General features: G+C 38.9%; 1 protein-coding gene across 5 annotated transcripts in view; it reads left to right on the forward strand.

Annotated features, from left to right (window-relative positions):
* Nucleotides 1–9,431: 9,431 nt before the first annotated feature.
* MAPK6 (mitogen-activated protein kinase 6) overlaps nucleotides 9,432–20,852 on the forward strand; it is a 36,828-nt gene continuing 25,407 nt past the window's right edge. For 2 of the 5 annotated variants that reach the window (XM_079129931.1, XM_079129936.1), the window contains exon 1: nucleotides 9,432–9,600. The gene's annotated coding sequence lies outside the window, so the exon portion shown is untranslated. Of the gene's footprint in view, nucleotides 9,613–10,002; nucleotides 10,261–20,852 lie in introns of those variants that run through there. The other 3 variants (XM_079129934.1, XM_079129933.1, XM_079129932.1) reach the window with 3 other exon arrangements.

Raw genomic sequence — 20,852 nt, forward strand, 5'->3', positions numbered from 1 at the left:
TAGGATTGCTAGTCTGAAGTACACTTAGAAGAAGATAAGCTTGGAGGTATGTTTTATTCCACGAAAGAGAACTACAAGTTATCCTTGACTGTTTCCTAAAGTTGTACAACAAGAAAATGCTAAGCCTCTTTGCTAAGAATGTGGAAAACAGAACTGAAAGCATTATTTTGTCCTATATTTAACAAAACAGCAATGAAGCAATACTTGGAATCATACATTTAATTCTTCCCAGAAACCTTACATAAAGGTCTAATAGATATACCAGTCATAGAAAGGGATAACTAAAATAGATTTCCTAAGAAGCAAGTTACTTTAAAAATTTGATTATATAGTAAAAATTTGAAGGAAATCTCTACTCACTTCTCTAAAGTTAATGACATAGCAGTCAATTACAGTATTCATAAGTACTTCATTTTCAACGTGCATTTATTGAGAGACCACTACATTCATGCACTATGCTCAACACTAGAGTTACAATTAATGAAACACAGAAGTTCACAATCACAGTTAGAGAATACCAGACTGGCTGAATCATTAGTCTAGCTCAGCACAGCTATTCTTGTGTTCTTAATGGATTGGCATCTGGTTTATGGTACACAGTCTCTTGGGCTTGGTTAGTGTGTGCTGGTTGCCAAAGACCAATCAACCCTGATGAAACTGCAATCAGGTTCTTCAAGCAGCAAATGTGAACAGTTGGCCTCTCCCAAGAGGACAAAGTGAAGTTAGTACTACTAATAATATTTTTATTAATGTTTAGTAATTTACCTAGGGTTTACAGATACTATTCTTCTCTGTAGTATGGGAATTACTGAGCAGAAAGGTACAGACAGTCCCTGCTTTTGACTGAGTTATGTTCCCAAAAGTTGATTTCTAACTTAGTTGTTTGAAAATGAAAATGCATTTTCCCCTGAGACACAATGTTATAAACACTAGTTAGGTTCTCAGACCAACTCTTGGAAGCCCATTTAGCCCACATTAGCTTGACTGTAAGACTACAAAACTGTGACCTACATTATTTCTATGGGAAAATGTGCCCCAGCAACAGAACGAAGTCTTCTTTCCTCCCCCTCTTCCTACCTCCCGGAGTAAAGAAGCCTGTATATTTACAACAGGAAGTGCAGCTCCCGCGTGTGGGCGGCTGGGCTTGGAGGCGGACTGGGAGGCAGCCTTGGACCCTTACGCACAAGGACAGAACTATTCTTTCGCTGCTTCTGCCCTCCAAGTGAGGGAGCGTGGGCACTGGGGAGTCTTTTCCTGATCCATCTTCTTTAGGACTAGCACAATTCCTTTGAGGGGGTGGTTCCAGCACCACTGGCTACATAACATCAGGGCCCCCTGTTTCAAAAAAACAGAAAAAGGAAATACTGCTGAAAGTAGTAAAATATAAAGCTATTTTCTTTTCTTCTGAGGTTTCTCTCTAGTTATGGTGCTTTAAATTTGTTATTGAATGTCATTCTAAGTGAGGAAAAATTAAAATTTAAATTATTAATATGAATTTTATAACATTTATATTGTACAAAGCAAGTTTTAAGTAAGAGCATTTAACTCCTCCATGGACTTATATCAAAAGGATACAATTTTAAATATATTTTGTTCTTACCAGAGCCCTAGAAACACTACACAAAACTCACTCAACCATTATTTTGCTTCCTGATGTACATATGTTCTATCAATACCTTTAACATTGAAAAAAGAAGAAAGGCCTGAAAGGAAATGTCCTCAGCATAGGTGGTTGGCTAACACAGGGAAGTTAACAGAAGAAAGGCTGTGATAGAGTAATTTGGTCTCTTCTTTTTAGAACACAGAGCCATTGCCTTCTGTATTTGTAGTTCTGCTTCCAATGGAAAGCATGGCCTCTCAGAGCTGTCAGCAACTCTACTTACTCAGCTGTACACTTCACTTATACTTTTGTGCTTTGAACTCTTATGCATTTTGAGTCCACCAGAAATCTGTGTTCATGGGGCATGGAGAATGTTAGAGTGAACAGAATGGCAAGGAGAAGAGAACATACATATTGCACCCATCTCCTCTTTTCACCTGCATAATCCATTGTCCCATCTGACTTCACTTCAAAACACAAGTTCAAAGACAAAATGACTAGGAATGTCAAGATGGCAACAGTACAGCATTAAACCAAGCATGGGATCTTTCTGTATGAGGGTATGGGGGGAAAGGAAGAGACCTATGGCACACTGGGGTGGGCATCATAGGGCTACAGCTATTTCCAGGATGGGCAGATGGATCTTATTTCTCCTGAACCCCCTGGCCATTTTTCTCTAAGGACACTACACCTAGGGGATTGCTAGAGACAGTGATGGATACAGTCAGACTCCAGAAGTGAGTACCAGGCCGTAGGGATGAAGACATCTTCATGTTCTAGGGATAGTAACTACCAGGTGGCAAAATATCTGTTAAATAAAAGGTGGTGCATGCCTGTAATCCCAGTGGCTAGGAAGGCTGAGACAGAGATTGCAACTTCAAAGCTAGCCTTGGCAATGGGAGGCACTAAGCAGCTCAGTGAGACCCTGTCTCTAAATAAAATACAAAATAGGGGTGGGGATGTGGCTTAGTGGTCAAAGTGCCCCTAAATTCAATCTCCGGTACCAAAAATAAAAATAAAAAATAAAATAAAAGGTGAAAAATATGATTGTTGAAGGCAGATCTACTAAACCTACTTTATGCTCTATTAGTAAGTGGAACACCCAAAATGACTAATGTACAGCATGAGTTTAAAATTTGATAGTGATTAACTTCTTCCCCAAATGATGGGATAGTTTTTCTAATGGAGTACAGAGGAAGGGCATGACCTTGTGTAGTGAAAGCTGCTTTGTTTCCACAACTCAAAACATTTATCACTTCCTGTACAAGGGCTGAGGGCATCATGTCTATTTTTTACTTTTATTTACAGTGACCTTGTGGCAGAGGCCAGGTGGTTCTAAGAAGTTGAAGATAGTTATAGAAACCTTAGTGGTCTCAAGAGGTTCAAGTTGCAATGTAACTATCTCCAGAAATGAGGAGCATCTGTTCTCAAATTATTGGGGCTCTCAAGATCAGAGTAAGGACAGAGTCTAAGGAAGAAAACCTTTAGACTAAAGTTTCCTCAAGCCAGATAATGTTGCTATCTCTGTGCACTTCTTAAAAGGTGAGTGTGTAGGGATTGGGGACATAGCATGCACAAAGACCCTGGGTTCAATCCCCAGCACAACAACAACAAGATGGGGGTGGGGCTGGTGGGTTGGTGGTGGAGGAGAAAGCATGACTTATATTACTAAATACAAATTCTACCATTTCTACAAATTTGTCCCACTTCCAGAAAATATTGGCTTCCAAGGCAATTGGCGGGCGGGGGGTGGTGGTGCTTTCATTATTTAACAATTGTTTTTTAAAAACAACCCCAATAGGTATTTCCCATTTCACTTAGCATGTAGTTATATAATCATTATTCAAAAATTATATAGATTTTTGCTTCAGAAATTGATTTTATCACAAGGAAAGCCAGGTTTTATCTAAAAAATTTAAGGGGTTTTTGGAGTTGTTTTATGAAACTCCATTTATCATAGCCTGAGAAAAAGATACATTGTTTATGAAGTGGTTAACTGAAATAGGCTACTTCCTAGGAACTTGCCAAGTGATACCCATTACCTGAGGTATAAGATCCTGTTTTCCCATAAACTGAACCCAGTACCTTGTGCTAAGCGTACACTCTCCCCTGAGCTACAACCCTAGCCCCATTTTCCGTAATTTTTTACTGCAATGGATTCTCATTATTTACAGATTGTTTGCAAATTTGCCTGTTGCTGAAATTTATTTCTAATTCCAAAATCAAAACTCACTGCACTTTTGCAATTATTTTCAGACATGCACAAAGTGGCAAAATATTTGAGTCACTCTAACATGAAAATTCTCAGCTAGGGTCAAATAAGGTGACACTCTTCCCTCTTGTCTCAAGTCTCATACTATATACAAATGGCCTTTCTGTGGCCTATTCAGTGCCATGTTTCTCCTCCCATTATCTTTTTGTTGGTGATTTTGCTCTTTAAAGTGGTCCCCACAATAGTGGCTTGCTGTTTACTCTTCCTAAGTGCTAGAAGGCTTTGAAGCATCTTATGAAGAAAACACATTAGATGAGCTTTGTTAAGCCACGAGTTACAGTGCTGCTGACTGTGAGTTCAATATAAACGAATCTACAATTAATATTAATTAAGGTATCTTTAAACAGAAAGACACATAAAGCAATCCTATGTAGACTGGTTGACAAAAATGTGATCAGAAGTTTGCAGGAACTTAAGCCTGAATTTTTCCTGAGAGCTGTGGTTCTATATTCACTAATTCCGTGTTCATAGTGACTTTAGATAACACAACTCAACAAATAGAGAATCAACTGTGATAATCAATTGTACTTGGCAAGGAATTTCTTCAGTAGAAAGTTGTTTTGTTTGCAAATCAAGATATAATGTGTTCTCCTAGAAACCATGTCTAGGACAGCAATCTTTTAAAATTAAGAGTATAAACATAGGCCAGGCCTGGCATTGTATGTCTGTAATCCCAGATACTCAGGAGGCTGAGGCAGGAGGATCACAAGTTCAAGGCCAGTCTCAGCAATTCAGTGAGATCCTGTCTAAGAAATAAAATTTTAAAAGCTGGGATGTAGTTCAGAGGTAGAGTAACCCTTCCCCAGTAACCCCCCCCCCCCCAAAAAAAAAAAAAGGATAAACAGAAGCTTCAAGTTGGAGACCTTGGAAATTATTGCCTCCTTTCTGGCCCCTCCTCTAGCAATTCCTTTTATAGCATCCTTGACAGGTGGCCATTGTTTTCTGGTTGAATGCTTCCAGTGATATAGTGCTTATTTCACCAGGAAGTCCTGTCTACTGTGGTTCAGCTCCAATATCCAACAGTCCTTTTTTAGGCTGAGCCAAAATGTTCCTCTCCAAGAACCCTCCTGATGGTCTTAGATCTGAACTCCAAGTAACATGTCATAAACCTACTCTCTCTGAATAACAAGCCTTAGAAAAATCTCTACTGTTTAATCAGAGCCAATTCCCACATCTTTTTTTCAGAGAATAGTTTCCACACCCTTCCTGAATGTCTCCTCCTAATGAACCCTAGTTTGCTATGTGTGGTAGTCTTTTTATGTGTTACCTATATTTGAACACAGAAGTTCAGAAATCCTGAGCTGAATCACACAGGTTTGGTACCCTCTATGACAGGGACACTGTTTTCTCTTAACACATTTGTTACATTTTGTCAGTTTTGTGTGACTGCTCACATTCTGTGAATATTCACACTTATTGCCACATTATCAAGTCAAGTTGAATCTCCCAAATTCTGTTTCTTTTCAAATAACTTTTCCGAACAAAGATACTGGACTTTGTATTTATGGCAGGCAAATGTTATCTTTTTAAAAAGAGTCATTCGAACACATGGAGATGGATTTTGAGCAATTATTCTGTCATCTAAGTTTTGTATCTTCCTTAGATTTAACAACTATCTTTGCATAAAACATCAATAAAATATTATTGAGACAGGACAAGTCTGCTTTTCTTGAGAGCTGTCTCAAGGTTCATATCATGCCATTAATTTGCACTCTTATTTCAACCTTTCTCTGCAATGATCTAAACCCACATCTCTCCTTTTTATCCAGAAAGGTGTCTTGCCTTCCTGAAATGACCAACATCCTGGTTTAGTAATATGGTAATCCTACCAGGAAAGGAAGTGGTATTTCTTTGTAATGTCTTACTTGAAAAGAATCCATGATAACCTTTTACATTTTCCTAACACTGTGTTCAATGATTTATATTAAGAAATTTTCCAGGAATTAATCTATGTTGCTAAAATCTCCTTTAAGATTTTGAAAATCTTAACATTTGGTAGTTTATCATCTTGAGTAATCTAATTGGGACAAGGTAGAACAAGTAGCCTAAAGGGGGAATTTAAACTCAAAGAAGTGAATTGGGAGCCACTATAGGACTCAATTCACTCCTAATTCATCTGAACATTTACCAAGTCCATTTTACTCTGCCCCCAAAATAAAATATTGCCCTCCCATTAGAGAAGAAACAATCATCTAAATACATTCTCTCTCTCTCTCTTTCTTTGCTCCCCACCCTCACATTTTTCTCATGCTTAAACCAGATTTTGTTTTGGTTCTTCTGTCACTTGTCACAGAAATAACTTTGACTTACATAGGAAAGGGTAGCTCCTTTAAGGGTATCAGAGTATTGTTACCAGAATAAGGAGAATAAGGTAAATTGGATACAAGGCTGAAAAGACAATGGATTCTCCTACCCTCTCCAGGTATCTAAGCTCTTGCTCATCCAATTTACCTTTTGCATTAATGTTAGAGGTATCATTCTAAAATATTAGCTGTATCATCTAAATTCCTCTCCTACTGCCTTTAGCATAAAATCGAAGTTTTGGCATGGCAATCAAAGCTGTCTCAATCTGGTGCCAACTTGTCTTCATTCCCCCAGGCCTGTCAGACTTTGCCCATTGCTCATGCCTTTGTACGTTCTGCTCTTTCATTTGAGTATGTCTTTTTCTTGCTACTACTTGATGGGATCAAGCCCAGCTCAAATATGCTCTCTTCCAGTTGATTCTTTTCTATGTCCCTTGTCCTCATCAATTGTTCCTTCCATTACAGTCCAAAATGAGCAGGTAGTTGGTATCTCTGTTCAGAAAGCTCATTTCATGCTGCCTTATTATGTACTTACCTTGGCTCTCCTCCATTCTTCCACTACAACAGTGGTTTTCAAATTCTTTTAGCAATAGCATAATTCACAGCTATTGCTATGAGCAATAAATAGAAATGCACTTTACATTGTGATTTGTCAACAGTTACATATACCTTATATTTCACACATTCATTTCATCAATGTTAAGAAGTGTTTCCTCCATTTTAAAATCTCCAAAGTCAGAATGTAGCAATAAGGAATCATTTTGATAAGGTTTTCTGCTTTCTTAACAGTACCTAATCTCATAATTGATAGCATTTTATATTCATTGAATTGTGGTACATAACCAAAAATCGACAAAGAGTGCTTGCCCTTTTTATTATAGGTGATGCTCTCTGATTCAGTTTTTTGACTCTGTTAAGGAAAATGTAGGTCATGATACACTAAAATGGTTTTACTACTCATGGGTGGATCATAACCTGCAGTTTAAAAAACTGAAAACTGAACTATTTACCCCTACATAAGATTAAAAACTAAGACCAACTGCATTAATATGATTTTACAATTCAACTGTCTGCAGTTTAATTCCAAGAAATTCTTGCACAAGAAGATGAAGTTGCAAAAACTGTACTGCAGTTTCAGGAACTTCCTCAAAGTCCATTTATAGGAAGACTGCATTACTGATTGAACTCATCAGGGTAAACAGCCCCCTCCTTAACAAGATTACTCGATTAGGTTTAACAAACAACTACTTACTCTTCCAGGTTTGTTTCAAAACTCTCCCCTTCCTCTGTCTACCCATCTTAAACTATTATATCATTTATATGGTATTACTTATTAACCCAGTCTCAATCAGGCCTTTCATTGAAAGACCGATCTTAAATCAGATCTCCCAAATCTTATAATTATTCCTCCTCTGACACATTTGTCTCTTTCAAGGTGCTACAAAGACTGTCAACCTCATGGTGTCTCTTACTGCTATAAACAATAAGCTTGGTTTCACATACCCAATAGGTGATTTTGGTGGTAGTCTTTACTGAAAGTCAGTGGTGACACTACATTAGAAACTATTTTTTTTTTTTTGGTACCGGGTATTGAACCCAGGGCACTTTACTACAGAATTACATCCCCAGCCCTTTTTTGTATTTTATTGTTTAAGACAGGGTCTTGCTAAACTGCTGAGGCTGGCTTTGAACTTGCAATCCTCCTGCTTGACCCACCTCAGTTGCTGGGATTATAGCCGTGTACCACCATGCCTGGCTTACATTATAAACTTCTTGAGGGAAGACACAGGCTTGTTATTTTCCTGCCTCTGGGTGATCAAATTATTGATGGAAAGGAAGAGGTATAAAAGTTCCTGAAAGTGGGAGGAAAGAATCCGAAAGAAGAGGAGAGCAGGTGCAGTAGAGCCAAACACAGGTCACAGGCAAGGAGCTCTTGTTGCAGAGGGCTGCATCTACAAGTTGGAAATCTTGGTGTTTGAACAAACCTCTTTCTCTTTTAAGTTATTTATTCATTCCCTTCTCTCCATACCTGGTATTCAGATGGTATTTTTTAAACATAAAAAATAGAAAACACTCAAGCTCATTCCAACTAAATAACTTCAAGTCAGTACATGATCTTTGAGGTCTTTGCTTCACTCTTGAAAATGCACATGATGATAAACGACTTCTATGTGCCTGGTTCTCTGGTTCTTTTTGGGAGGGTGATTATCACTGAAAAAATATGCTGATCTGAATCTCTAATTTCATAGATACCTACTTAAATTTCACCTAAGCACTGGAAAGGCTCCTTGGACGCAATAAGTCATGACAAGCATAACATATTTGCTTTTAGTCAAGAAGTGGACACAAAACTTATCTTTCCCACTACATCTCACAGTACATTACTTCCAAATTCAGTCATATTGGCCTATCGTGTAGCCCCGGTTCCTTCAAGAAACAAGGTACTCTTCTTGTCCCAGTCTTTGCTCACACTGTTCACTCAGCAGTAACACCCTTCCACTTCACCTCCTCTGGTTATATCGACTCATTCAGGATATAGCAGAAAGAACACCAATGGTAACCTCTCCTAGAAGCCTTCCTCCATACTCAGGCAAAATTAGACTTTAGGATGGGCACGGCGATGCATGTGTGTAATCCCAGCGATTCAGGAGGCTGAGGAGGGGGATTGCAAGTTTAAAGCCAGTTTCAGCAATTTAGTGAGGTCCTAAGCAGTTTAGGGAAATCATGTCTCAAAATTAAAAAATAAATAAATAAATAAAACTGCTGGGGATGTAGCTTAGTGGTAAAGCACCCCCAGAAACAAACAAAAACTATTAAAGATCTTAGCACTTGGTTCCTAACATGTTTGCCTTGTACTTGTGCTGTAACCTCCCAGTCACTCCATCTTAAGGTTCAGCTTCCAGCTCCCGGCTCACTGCCAGGAGCAAGGAATGAGGCCTTATTCTCCGATTGTTCAATGCCCTGCACACAGTAGGTGCTCAGTGTACGCTCAGAAGGAGTTAGGTCACTTTGTGCATTAGCGCTCGGGCAGGTGGTTTAACAGACAGGATATGGTCTGTCCTCCTCCCAGACTACTTGCGAGCACAGCCCACCCGAGGCTGCTGACTAGCCCGCGTGCTTCTCCACCCACCCCAGTGGCGAGCAGAGCCCAGTCACGGGCGTTGGAAATTCCGGCGCGTGCAAGCGCGCGGAGACGACGGGGGCGGGGGAACCCGTGGAGTGAGCCTGTGACGTGAGGGGGCGTGACACATAGAGGCCCCGCCCCCTCTCCCTCGCCCTCTCTCGCGGGTCGGGGTTACATGGCGGCGACTGCGGCAAAGCGAGAGCCTCGGAGACGCCGCTGCCGCCAGCACAGCCGGAGACCTGAGCCGACACTGGGGGCTGTCTGCGAGCCCCGCACTCCCTCGATGAGTCGGAGAAGTCCCGTGAGTGTGTGTGTACGAGTGCGGGGCGCGGCGTGGGGCGGCTCGGGAGGGCGCCGCGGCGGGCCCGGCGGCGGAGCCGGCTCCCTCCTCCATTGTGTGTGACCCTCCGGCGGCCGCCGCTCAACAAAGGCGCTTTTGTTCGGTCTCCGCCCGCCCGCTCGGGCCTGGCCGCCGCTTCCCCGCGCGGGCCCGCGGGCGACGGGCCGGGGTCCCCGCGTGGGGCTGGCTGCGCGGCGGGCGCGCCCCTCCCACCCGGCACGCCCCTCGCTGGGCGCAGGGCCCGGCCGTGCGGGGCCGTGCGGCGCAGCGCTCGCCCGCCAGCCCAGGGGTCCTGCTCGCCCGCTGCGGTGCGGCCGCCCGCGCCGGGTTCCGTAGGTTCGAAGCCCTAAGGGCTGGCAGACATGCGGGCGAGCGAGGGGCGGCGGCCCGGAGCGCGGCCCCGGGAGCGTGAGGTGGCGCGGAGTCTCGCCTTCCTGGCACGCTGCCTCTCGAAAGGCTCCCGTATCTCCTCCCCCATCCCGCCCCGGTGACTCGGCCTCAGCTGACTCCGGCCGGGCAAAGTCTCCAGTGGACTCGGCAAATTACGTAGCGCGCACCACTCACCAGGCTCGTCTCGGAGCCCTGAAGTCAGCCCAAGTTTTGAGTGTAGCCCTAAACGAGGTACTGAAAACCCGTCTGAAACGGAATTCCTGCCCTCCTTCTTCGCTGCAGCCTTTCCTTAGCTTTTCTTCTGGATGTTAGGTGGTGGTCTGTAAAAGTACCCGAATGGAAAGCGTACTTTGGCCTCTTCACTTTGCATTTTAATCAGTCTTGAGTCGTGTTGAAAAGTCAGGGTGTTTGGTTGCCTTTTTTTCCTTGATTGGCATAGGTCTCCACTGGTTCAGGTGGTATGGGGGAGCTCTGTGTAGCAGGAGGTTTTTTGATTCCTTTTTCTTTTCTTTTTTCTTTGGCTTGCTCACTGGAAAAGGTCCAGTGACCGGAACTGGTGAGGTGGAATTAGAAGCCTACTGTATTAGCGGCAAGATTCATGTTCATTGCTAAAACGTCCTTAAGTCAGTCTCTGTATTAACTTTTTTTTTTTTTTTTTAATGGATATAGATGATTTGCCAGTGGTGGAAAAATTAACAGGCCATCGAACGAAGAATAAAGAACTTCAGAGTGATTTTCTGATTACTGATTCTTCTAGCCTGTTTCTTTTCTTAAAATTTTGATTGGCCATGGCTTGTTTTTCTAACGTTGGAAAACTGAGATGGACAGTATGATCTTACTAAGAGAACATAGATATAAACAGGGCTCTATCCTATAAGGGAACTGCCTGTAGAGTTTCTTCTTGGAAATGTCAGATTTTTAATGTTTGAATTTTGAATTGGGTGGAAGAAACTTTAGATACCTTTAGCTGATAGTTGTTCAGAGGTGTTTATGAAGTGCTTGCTTTGTGCCAAGGAATAAATTTTCCGTTTACATGTTCGTTAATATAATTGACCTATCAGACTTGTAAAGTTCCTTTTTGGTATCCTAAGTTCAGTAATTGCAGTCATCTAGGAAATATGCCAGATTTGGGCAGGACTTATTTTATCAACTAGATTTGACTGTTTAGGGCAGGGAGACGTGAAAAATGGAGAATCCTTAAAAAACCAAACGCACACCAAACCTTTATATGTGAGGATGCTTTGGAGTTCAATTATTTGCAGAAGAGGATTAAAAGTAGTCTGTGTACTAATCGTGATTAAAAAAGAATCCAGAGTAGATTGATTTGAGGAACAGTTAATTTTGCAATAGAAAAAGCGCACATTCTAATGACAAGTGTTAGCATTGAAAGTGTTGCAGCGTTTTACATAAGTTCATTTAAGCATCGTGAGAATTCATAACTGACAAAATAGTAAGGTTTGCTGACTCAGGGTATGTTGCTGAAGGAGTTGGGGTCGGGTAGGAGGAAGCTTTAGAAGTGCTGCTGCAAGTTTTGAGTTGGATGATGACTCATCCTGCCCACGACTGCTACGTGGCTATTTTTTTCTTTTTATACACTGTTTTTTTCTTCTTTAAATGATAGGCTAAAATGTTTCTGCCTATATTATAATTCTCTCTTCTCTGAGAAGGAACAACAGTTTCTCTAAAAAAGTAATGGCTTCTTAAATTGCATTTTAAAAGGATAAAGCATACCCTACAGGTGGAATTGTGTAACATTTGTTGAGAGGAAAAGTAAAATCATTTGCTGATCAGTTGCTGAAATTAAATGTTTGGTGCTATTAGTTCTTTGACTACTATTAAAAGAGATTTGTTACAGATTATTTATAAAGGATAGATAATACTTCATGGTGTTGGTAGAAATTGAGCTTATATTTTCATTAATTGTGTAAGAGTTATCTAAAATCTAGAAAATTGGTTTATGTAAGTGTTGTAAAAGTGTGAACACAGTTAATAATCAGATATATCTTCTGAACATGAACATTTCACTCTTTAGGAATTATTAAAACATGATTATGCATACTGCTTTCTTATCTGTATGAGTTTTTCTCCTTTAATAAAGACAACTATGCTGGGTGTGCTGGTGGTGGTGCATGCCTGTAATCCGAAAGACTCGGGAGGCTGAGACAGGGGGATCACAAGTTCAGGGCCAGCCTCAGCAATTTAGCAAGGCCCTAAACAATTTATTGAGACTGGGTCTCAGAATTAAAAATAAAAAGGTCTGGAGATGTGGCTCAGTGGTTAAGCACCCCTGGGTTCAATCCCCAGTACCAATAAATAAATAAATACAACTTGAAATAGGTGTTATTAGGCACTGGTTTTCATTTTTTTTTTTTTTTAAGATAAACTGATTATACAGTTCCAAAGTATAAAGTATTCTTTAGGACTTAAATTGAAACTTGGTAGTAAGATATATTGATTTTTAAAGCAGCCAACATTTAGCAAATTGATTTAAAAATAGGATTGAAGGAAAAAAGAAAGGATTGAGCATGGAGTTTTGAAAATTAGAAGAAAAAACTCTTGACCACCATCCCTTAAGTTTTGTGTATACATTTTATTTTTTCAAAATGATTTATTTGAGGAGTTTTGTGAACAAAATGTATATTTGAATCAAGTCCTTGGAGACATTTTGAAATTTTATTATATTCTTTATATAGAGAAATTTTAATAAATTTAATTCGGACTTTATATCTCCTACTAAAGGAAACAAAAATGCAAGTATACAAGTACTGAAGATTGTCAGAGCATCAAATTACTTAGATGACATGTATTTAACAGTGTTTGGTTTGGAATATAGGTTATTAGTTGTCTTGCATAGTTAAGAATTTAAAAACAAACTAGATATCTTTCTCCATGGTGTTGCTTTATGAAATGGTGAGCCTTCTCACCACTGCTGTCCAGTTCCTTGTTTGTATTGCCTATTAAAATCTTGTGGGATTTGCTCTTACTCTAGGGCCCCTGTTAAAATATATAGAAGATACCTCAAAAATAAATTGTGTGACATTGTTGGTTGTGCTCTACCATCTCCCTTAGCCTGTTTAGTGGCTTGTGACATCACACTATAGACAGCCTGTAGAATGGGCATTTTTATTACTCAGTATTCTGAGACTATACAAAAACATTAGTAAAGTTAGTGTAGCTAATGGCTTTTTCCAGGGAGTTGCTTTTATGTGGAGCTGATGCTTTTAAAGTAACAATGCTGTGGACTGAATCCAGCATTCCTTTTTTTCTTCCATGAAGTGCATGTTTAGGAAATATAGTATCCCCCTCTGATAGTTTGTTGTTGTTGGTAATTTTTTTTTAAGTCCTTTTTTGGGGTGATTGAACTCAGGGACACTCGACCACTGAGCCACATTCCCAGCCCTATTTTGTATTTTATTTCGAGAGAGGGTCTCACTGAGTTGCTTAGCATCTCACTTTTCTGGGGCTTTGAACTTGAGATCCTCCTGCCTCAGCTTCCCAAGCCACTGGTGTACCACCATGCCCAGCTGTTTTTTTTTTTTTTTTTTATGTTGTTTATTGTTTTTTAAATAAATGTATATTTTTTAGTTAGAGGTGGACACCACAATACCTTTATTTTTTATTTTTTTATGTGGTGCTGAGGATTGAACCAGTGCCTCACCTGTGCTAGCCAAGTGCTCTACCACTGAGCCACAACCCCAGCCCGTTTTTTTCTTCTCTTCTCTTCTCCTCTTTTCTTTTTTTCTTTTTTAAAAAGGATTGTGTCTCCCTGTGTTGCTCTGGTAGTCTCTGACCACCTGACCTCAAGTGAGCCTCCTACCTCAATCTTCCTAGTAATGATAGTTTTTGTTGTTTTGTTGCTGGAAATTTGCCCCAACCCTTTTTTGTTTTTTATTTTGCAACAGGGTGTCACTAAGTTGCTTAGGGATTCTCCAAGTTGCTGAGGCTGGTCTTGAATTTGATAATCCTGTCTCAGCCTCCCCTGCCACTGGGATTATGGGAGTGTTTTAAAAGCATCATCTTTCAGACACGCCTACCTTTAAATACCGCCCCCCCACTTGGTGCTGGGTATTGAACCCAGCGCCTCACACATGCTTGCCCACCACTGAACCTCAACCTCTACCTGTTTAAAACATTTTTTGAGATAGGATTTTTCTAAGTTGCTCAGGCACACTGTTATTTAAAAATTGTATAGAGATTGGGTCTTTATATAGCAAATAACATTTTCCCATGAATTTTCATTTAAATGTAGTGGTTTATTATTTTTTTTAAACAACAAAAAAAAGTTAGAATCCCACCTTTTGCACTGGGGTTTGGCTCAGTGGTAGAGCACTTGCCTAGCATGTGTGAGTCACTGGGTTCAATTGTCAGCACCTCATATAAATAAAGGTCCATCAACAACTAAAAAAATATATTAAAAAAAGAAAAAGAATCCCATCTTTTACTTCAGGGGAGACTGCTCTGCTTCTGCAGAGAGTGAAAATTTATGTGCATTTCATTCTATACAGTGATAAAACTATAAAATGTTAGTGTTTGAGAAGGATCATTGATATTATTTTGCTCCACACACATTATTTTTGACAGTTAAGGAAACTGAGTCCCAGAGAGACCCAAGACCTTAGAACTAAAGTATGATTCCTGGACCAACAGTATTGTCACCACTGGGGAACTTGTTAGAGGCTCAGAATTGACTTTATCTCAAATGTAGAGTCTACATTTTAACAAGACTTTCCAGTGATTCAAATGCACATTCAGTTCAAGAAGCATGACTGAGTGATGCCAGACATGGTTAGTGACTGATTTGGAAAACCCAGGTCTTGTGATATGCTCTTTGGTGGCCCTTCTGAAAAAAAGTCAATGGAAAGTTGAGTAATTGCTGTCCAGTAGAAGTTTATGTAGTGGTGCTGTTTTGTGCTGTCAGTGTGACAGTCATTAGCCATGTGTGACTGTTGAGTATTTAACAAATGACTAGTGTGCCTGAGGAATTAAATTTTTAATTGAAATTTAATTAATATATTTATTATTATTATTTTTGGTTGAATTATTTAGGATTGAACCCAGGGACACTTTACCACTGAGCCACATCCCCAGTCCCTTTTTATATTTGTTTTAGAGACAGAGTCTAGCTGAATTGCTTAGGCCCTCGCTAAATTGCTGGGGCTGACTTTGAACTCATAATCGTCCTGTCTACGCCTTCCAAGCTGCTGGGATTACATATAGGCGGGCTACCACGCCTGGCTAATTAATATATATTTAAATAGCTACCTGTAGCTAGTGGCTGCCATATTGGACAGCTCATATCTAGATCTTTGCCCACACTAGATTTGAAATCATATAAGTTGTTATTTAATAACTAATTGGAACCAGTTAAATAATTTTTCCCCTCTTATAAATATTGGGAGAGATTATAGGTTTTTCACTTTTTAAAATATGCCTGAATTCCAGCTGCTTGGGAGGCTGAGGCAGGAGGATCATGAGTTCATAGCCTTAGCAACTTATTGAGGGACTGAGCAACTCAAAACTTAATTAACAAAACAAAATAAAAATTCAGTTCCTCAGTCCAGTTATTCAATAGCCATATGTGGCTAATGGCTACTCTCTTGAGCTGTACAGGTATAAAAATCTCTCTCTAATCATAGAAAGTACTGTTGGCTAGAGCAGCTCTGGTAAGACTTCCTTCTTTATAAACTCTCCCTCATTCTATATAATTTTCTAGCTACAACCTCATTTCTGATTTTTTTTTTTTTTTCCAAGAAAAAAAATTTTCTTTTTTGTAGGGCTACGAATTGAACACAGGGCTTCGTACACACTAGGCAAGTGCTCTACCACTGAGCTACATCCCCACCCACCAAGCCAATTTCTAACAGTTGTCCTTGTGTGCTTCCTCCACTTCCCTATGCTCTACAGCCTATTCCAGACTGGCTTTCATCACCATCACATCACTGAAATTGCTCTAGTCAAGGTTACCAGAGGCTGTTACCAAATCCAACTACAGGATCTTCTAGCAGCACTCAGTGTAGTTGACCACTGTTTTCTCTTAGCCTATAAGACACATGTTCTTATTTTCTCCTAGCTCATGCCTTTTTATATTTTTGACAGGCTTCTCTACCTGCTTCTGAGTTTTAGCATATTCAAGATTTACTTTTCCCTCTTCTTTTTCTGAAAAAAAATCTTTAGAAAAAAAATCTTTAGAAAAAAAATCTTTAGAAAAGATTTTTTCTAAAAAAAAGCCTTTGGTGGTCTCATTTAACTCATTGCTTTAAATACTACCCACATGTGGATAATCCCCAAATTTATGTTTCTTGCCTGAGCTCTAGACACATTATCCAGCTGACTGCTTGACATTATCATTTAGTTTATCAAAGTAAGCAGTTATCTAGAATGGATAAAGAAACTGATATATATTCACAGTGGAATATTACTCAGCCATAAAGAAGAATAGAATTCTGGCATTTGCTGGTTAATGGATGGAATTGGAGAATATCATTCTAAGTGAAATAAGCCAAGCCCAAAAATCCAAAAGCCGAATGTTTTCTCTGATTAGTAGATGATACATACTAGGGGAGGGGAGGGCAAGAGAAGAATGGAGGAACTTTGGATAGTGTAGAGGGAAATGGGGCAGGTGGGGGAAGGAAAGATAGTGGACTGAGTCAATATTACTCTACGTACATGTAGGATTACATGAATGGTGTGAATCTACATTGTGTACCACCATAGAAATGAAAAGTTGTCCCCCATTTGTATACATGAATCAAAATGCAGTCTGTTAAAAATAATTACTGAACCAAAGTGTAAATGACATGGAAATGTACCTACAATAAATTGTTAAGTACATAAGTGTGGTATAAAACACTATAAAATAGTATACTGGATCAAAGACCATCTCTCCCACCTGAGGAAGGGACTTTGTTTTGCTGACCATGTCTTATACAATGCCTGGCACATAATAGTATTTATTTTGTACCTATTATATATTTTCCTCCTTTCATATGTGAGATTTATAATGACCAATATGATAAAGTATTCTTATTTTTTAAAAAAAGTAAGCAGTTATCTAACTAGATCTAACCTGTTCATAGTAGTACTCCGCCCATTTTGTTCTCTCTCAGTCTTTTCCATATCAGTAAATGGTATCTTGGTGTTATCCTTGACTTCTCTTTCCCTTGTCCTCACAGCCAGTCCATCATTATGTTCTCTTGGTTTCTAAAATATCATTTGAATCTATTCATATTCAATGATCTGTTTTATACCTTCATTTCTACCACCCTGGTCTCAGCCACCATCATATCCGAAGGAACCTTTAACTGGTCTTTGCTTGACTTCTACCTTCTTCTGTCTATTCCCAGTAGCATCTTCTAAAATACAATCTTGTTGATTGCCTGCTTAAAATTATTCAATTATTTTTATTTGCTCTTAGTTATAAAATGCAGAATCCTGCCTCATGTATTCTTTCCTGCCTTTCCAGTCTTATTTCTACCTCAGTTCCTTCTCCCTTTGTTTTGCATCCTATGGCTACATTGGCATATTTAACTCCAAAATGGCAAGTTTTGTTTTGCCTTACGTTGTTTTAGTGTTCTCTGTTTGGAATGCTCTTTTTGATTTCTTAGCAATGCTGGTACCTTCTTATTCAGGTTTTAGTTCTTCAAATGGCCATTTTCCAGCTACCCAAAATAGCACTTTGTCAAATCTGAAGTTAGGTTGTTTGCTGATTTGTCTGTCATTCTTTCCTCACTAGGATGCAAGTTCTGTGGAAGCAGAACCTTGACAGTATTATTCCTTACTATATCATCATACTGTCTGGCACATGTTGAGTGCTCAGTAAAAAATTGAGACTATAAAGGATTTGATTTCTTTAAACTTCTAAAGTGAAAAGGAACATTAAAAATTGCATTGCACTCAATGTAGTGTGATTTTGGACTGGATCCCTTACCTCTGGATTACTGAGAATTGTAGAAACTTATTTATTAGATGGTAGTATTCTAAACAGTATTAATTTCCTGTTTTTTTTTTTTTTTTTTTTTTTTTAGGGGGGGCAGGTATCGGGCATTAAACTCAGGGGCACTCAACCACTGAGCCATATTCCCAGCCCTATTTTGTATTTTATTTAGAGTCAGGGTCTCACTGAGTTGCTTAGCACCTTGCTGTTGGTGAGGCTGGCTTTGTACTCTCTATCCTCCTGTCTCTGCCTCCTGAGCTTCTGGAATTACAGGCATGTGCCACTGTGCCTGGTTAATTTCCTGATTTTGATGATTGTGTTTTGGTTATGCAGGAAGATCCTTGTCTTCAGGAAATACACTATATCAGAGTTGGAGAATAGAGGGAGATGTGTACTGTAGCTGTCAATAAGAAAGTTACATTGTTGCACTGGGATTGTAGCTCAGTGGTAGAGCTTGTCTAGCATGTGTGAGTCACTGGGTTCAATCTTCTGCACTACATATAAATAAATAAAGGTACTGTGTCCATCTACAACTAAAGATATTTTTAAAATGGAAAGTTACATTGTTAATTGAGAGATCATGGGTTTATTTGCAAACCTGGTTCAAATCCTGACTTGTTGATGTGTGATTTTTGAATGTATTATTTAAATACTCTGAGCTCATAAGACCCATTTTGTGATGATGTGGAAATTCATTATCAGGGTCTGTGCTCAGCACAGTGTTTCACACATAATACAGCCTCAATAAAATTTTGCTTACATTTAAAAATTCAGATATTGAAAGTTCTCATGTTCTTTATAATAAAGCAAATAACTTTTTCATTAATTACTTGGTAATATGGGACAAATATCTACCAACCATGTTATTTAAATCCTAAAATTAAAACTCTTGGGCCAGTTTCCATTATATAATTTTTAATATCTTAGAACTATACTTTTCAGACAGAAAACAAAGCCCCTCAAAGTTATTTCATTGAAATAGGTGTATTTATCTTGATTAAAATGTGCCATGTGAACTGGGAATGGTGGCACATACCTGTAATCTAAGCTACTTAGGAGCCCAAGGTGAGGGGATCACTGGAGCCCACAAGTTTGAGACCAGTGCAACAGAATAAGATCCTGTCTCAAAAAATAAATAAATAAATAAATAAAATAAGTAAATCCCCTACATGATTAATTTCCAATTTATTTGGAATTGTCAGTAGTGAATTTGATATTTAAATGTTACTATATTAGTTTATATTATTGATGTAAAACTACTCAAAAACAAAACACCAACAAAATAAATCATTATTTAGCAATTATTTATTTTTCCACCTGTTACTCTGTAGATAAACATTCTAGTAAAGATGGTGACCAAAAGGGGAGAGTGTTTAAAGATGACCCATGACCCTTTTGTTAATTACTACATTCTATTTTTAAATACTGTAAAGTACTTCACAGATAATGTAAACCTTGAAATTGAGCAATTATGTTAGCCTCATTCTGGTACTTTGTGTTAAATTATATATGCTACATATAATATTAATCCTAGAATATACTGTTTTTATTTTTGCTTTAAGCAATAGTCATTTAAAGAAATGTAAATATATAGATTTATTAAAATATTTAAATATATCTCAGATGTTTACCCGTTCTGGCTTTTTGTTCCTTTCTGTAGATCTGGAGTTAGATTTGGGTGCCATTTTTCTGAATTCTAAAGAGCTTTTGGCATTTCTTTTTGAGGGAGGGATAGGTACTGGGATCGAATCCAGGGGCACTCTACCATCAACCTACATCTCCAACCCTTTAAAAATTTTTTTTTATTTTGAGACAGGGTGGCCTCAAACTTAGAATCCTCCTGCCTCAGCCTCCTGAGTCATTGGGATTATAGGCTTGGACCACCCATTTCAAGTAGTGAAAGTGTGCTGGAGAAAAATTTTTCCACTTTTGTCCCTTTGAAAATGTCTTTATTTCTTCTTCATTTTTGAAGGATAAGTTCCCTCATATAGAATTCTAGGTTGGTTTTTTTGTTTTTGTTTTTGACACTTGAATTGTTCTATTATCTTGTGGTTTTCATTATTTCTTTTTTAAAAAAATTTTTAGTTGTAGATGGACATAATACCTTCATTTTATTTATTTATCTTATATGGTGCTGAGGCTCGAACCCAGTGCCTCACACATGCTAACAAGCACTCTACCATTGAGCCACAAGCTCAGCCCTGTTTTCATCATTTCTAGTAGCAAGTCAGCCATCATTTTACTGTTCTTCCCTAGTATATAATGTCTCTTTCCCCTGGTTGCCTTTAAGAATTATTCTTTATTTTGTTTTCATCAGTTTGGCTTTGAAGTACGTTTGTATAGGTTTCTTTGTATTCATCCTCCTTGTGGTTCATTGGCTTTCGGGATCTGTAAGTTGGTGTCTTCTATCAGTTTGGGAAAGTTTTTGTTTATTATTTCTTTGCATTGCTCTGCCCTGTCAGTTTTCTGAATCTTAGAGCTCTTTTCATTTCAGCCCTACCCCAGGTTTTCCTTATCTTGTGTTTTTGGGTCATTCCTTTGATCTAGCCTTAAAAGAAGTATCTGTTCGTATTCTGAAGATTCAGAATTCCTGGGACATGGTGGAGGCCCACTGCTTCATGGAATTTTCTTTCAGTTTTCTTGACTTGCCATTAGGTCTTTTGCACTCACTGAAGACCGATGGGAAAGAATTGGCAGTTGGGGCTTGTAAATTGGCCTCCTCTGAATTCTAATCCATTAACTGAGTCCACTTACATCCATGAAATGTTCATTATAAACTTGGTTGGTTTCTCCTTATTCCTGTCAATGAAAACTTCCTTGTTCTCCCACTTTGCCAGGAATAGAATGATCATGGTCTATTCTCTTGAAGGGCTTGACATTTTTTGGAATT

The sequence above is a fragment of the Sciurus vulgaris genome (genome assembly GCF_902686455.1).
Source record: "Sciurus vulgaris genome assembly, chromosome: 2".
Lineage (NCBI taxonomy): Eukaryota > Metazoa > Chordata > Mammalia > Rodentia > Sciuridae > Sciurus > Sciurus vulgaris.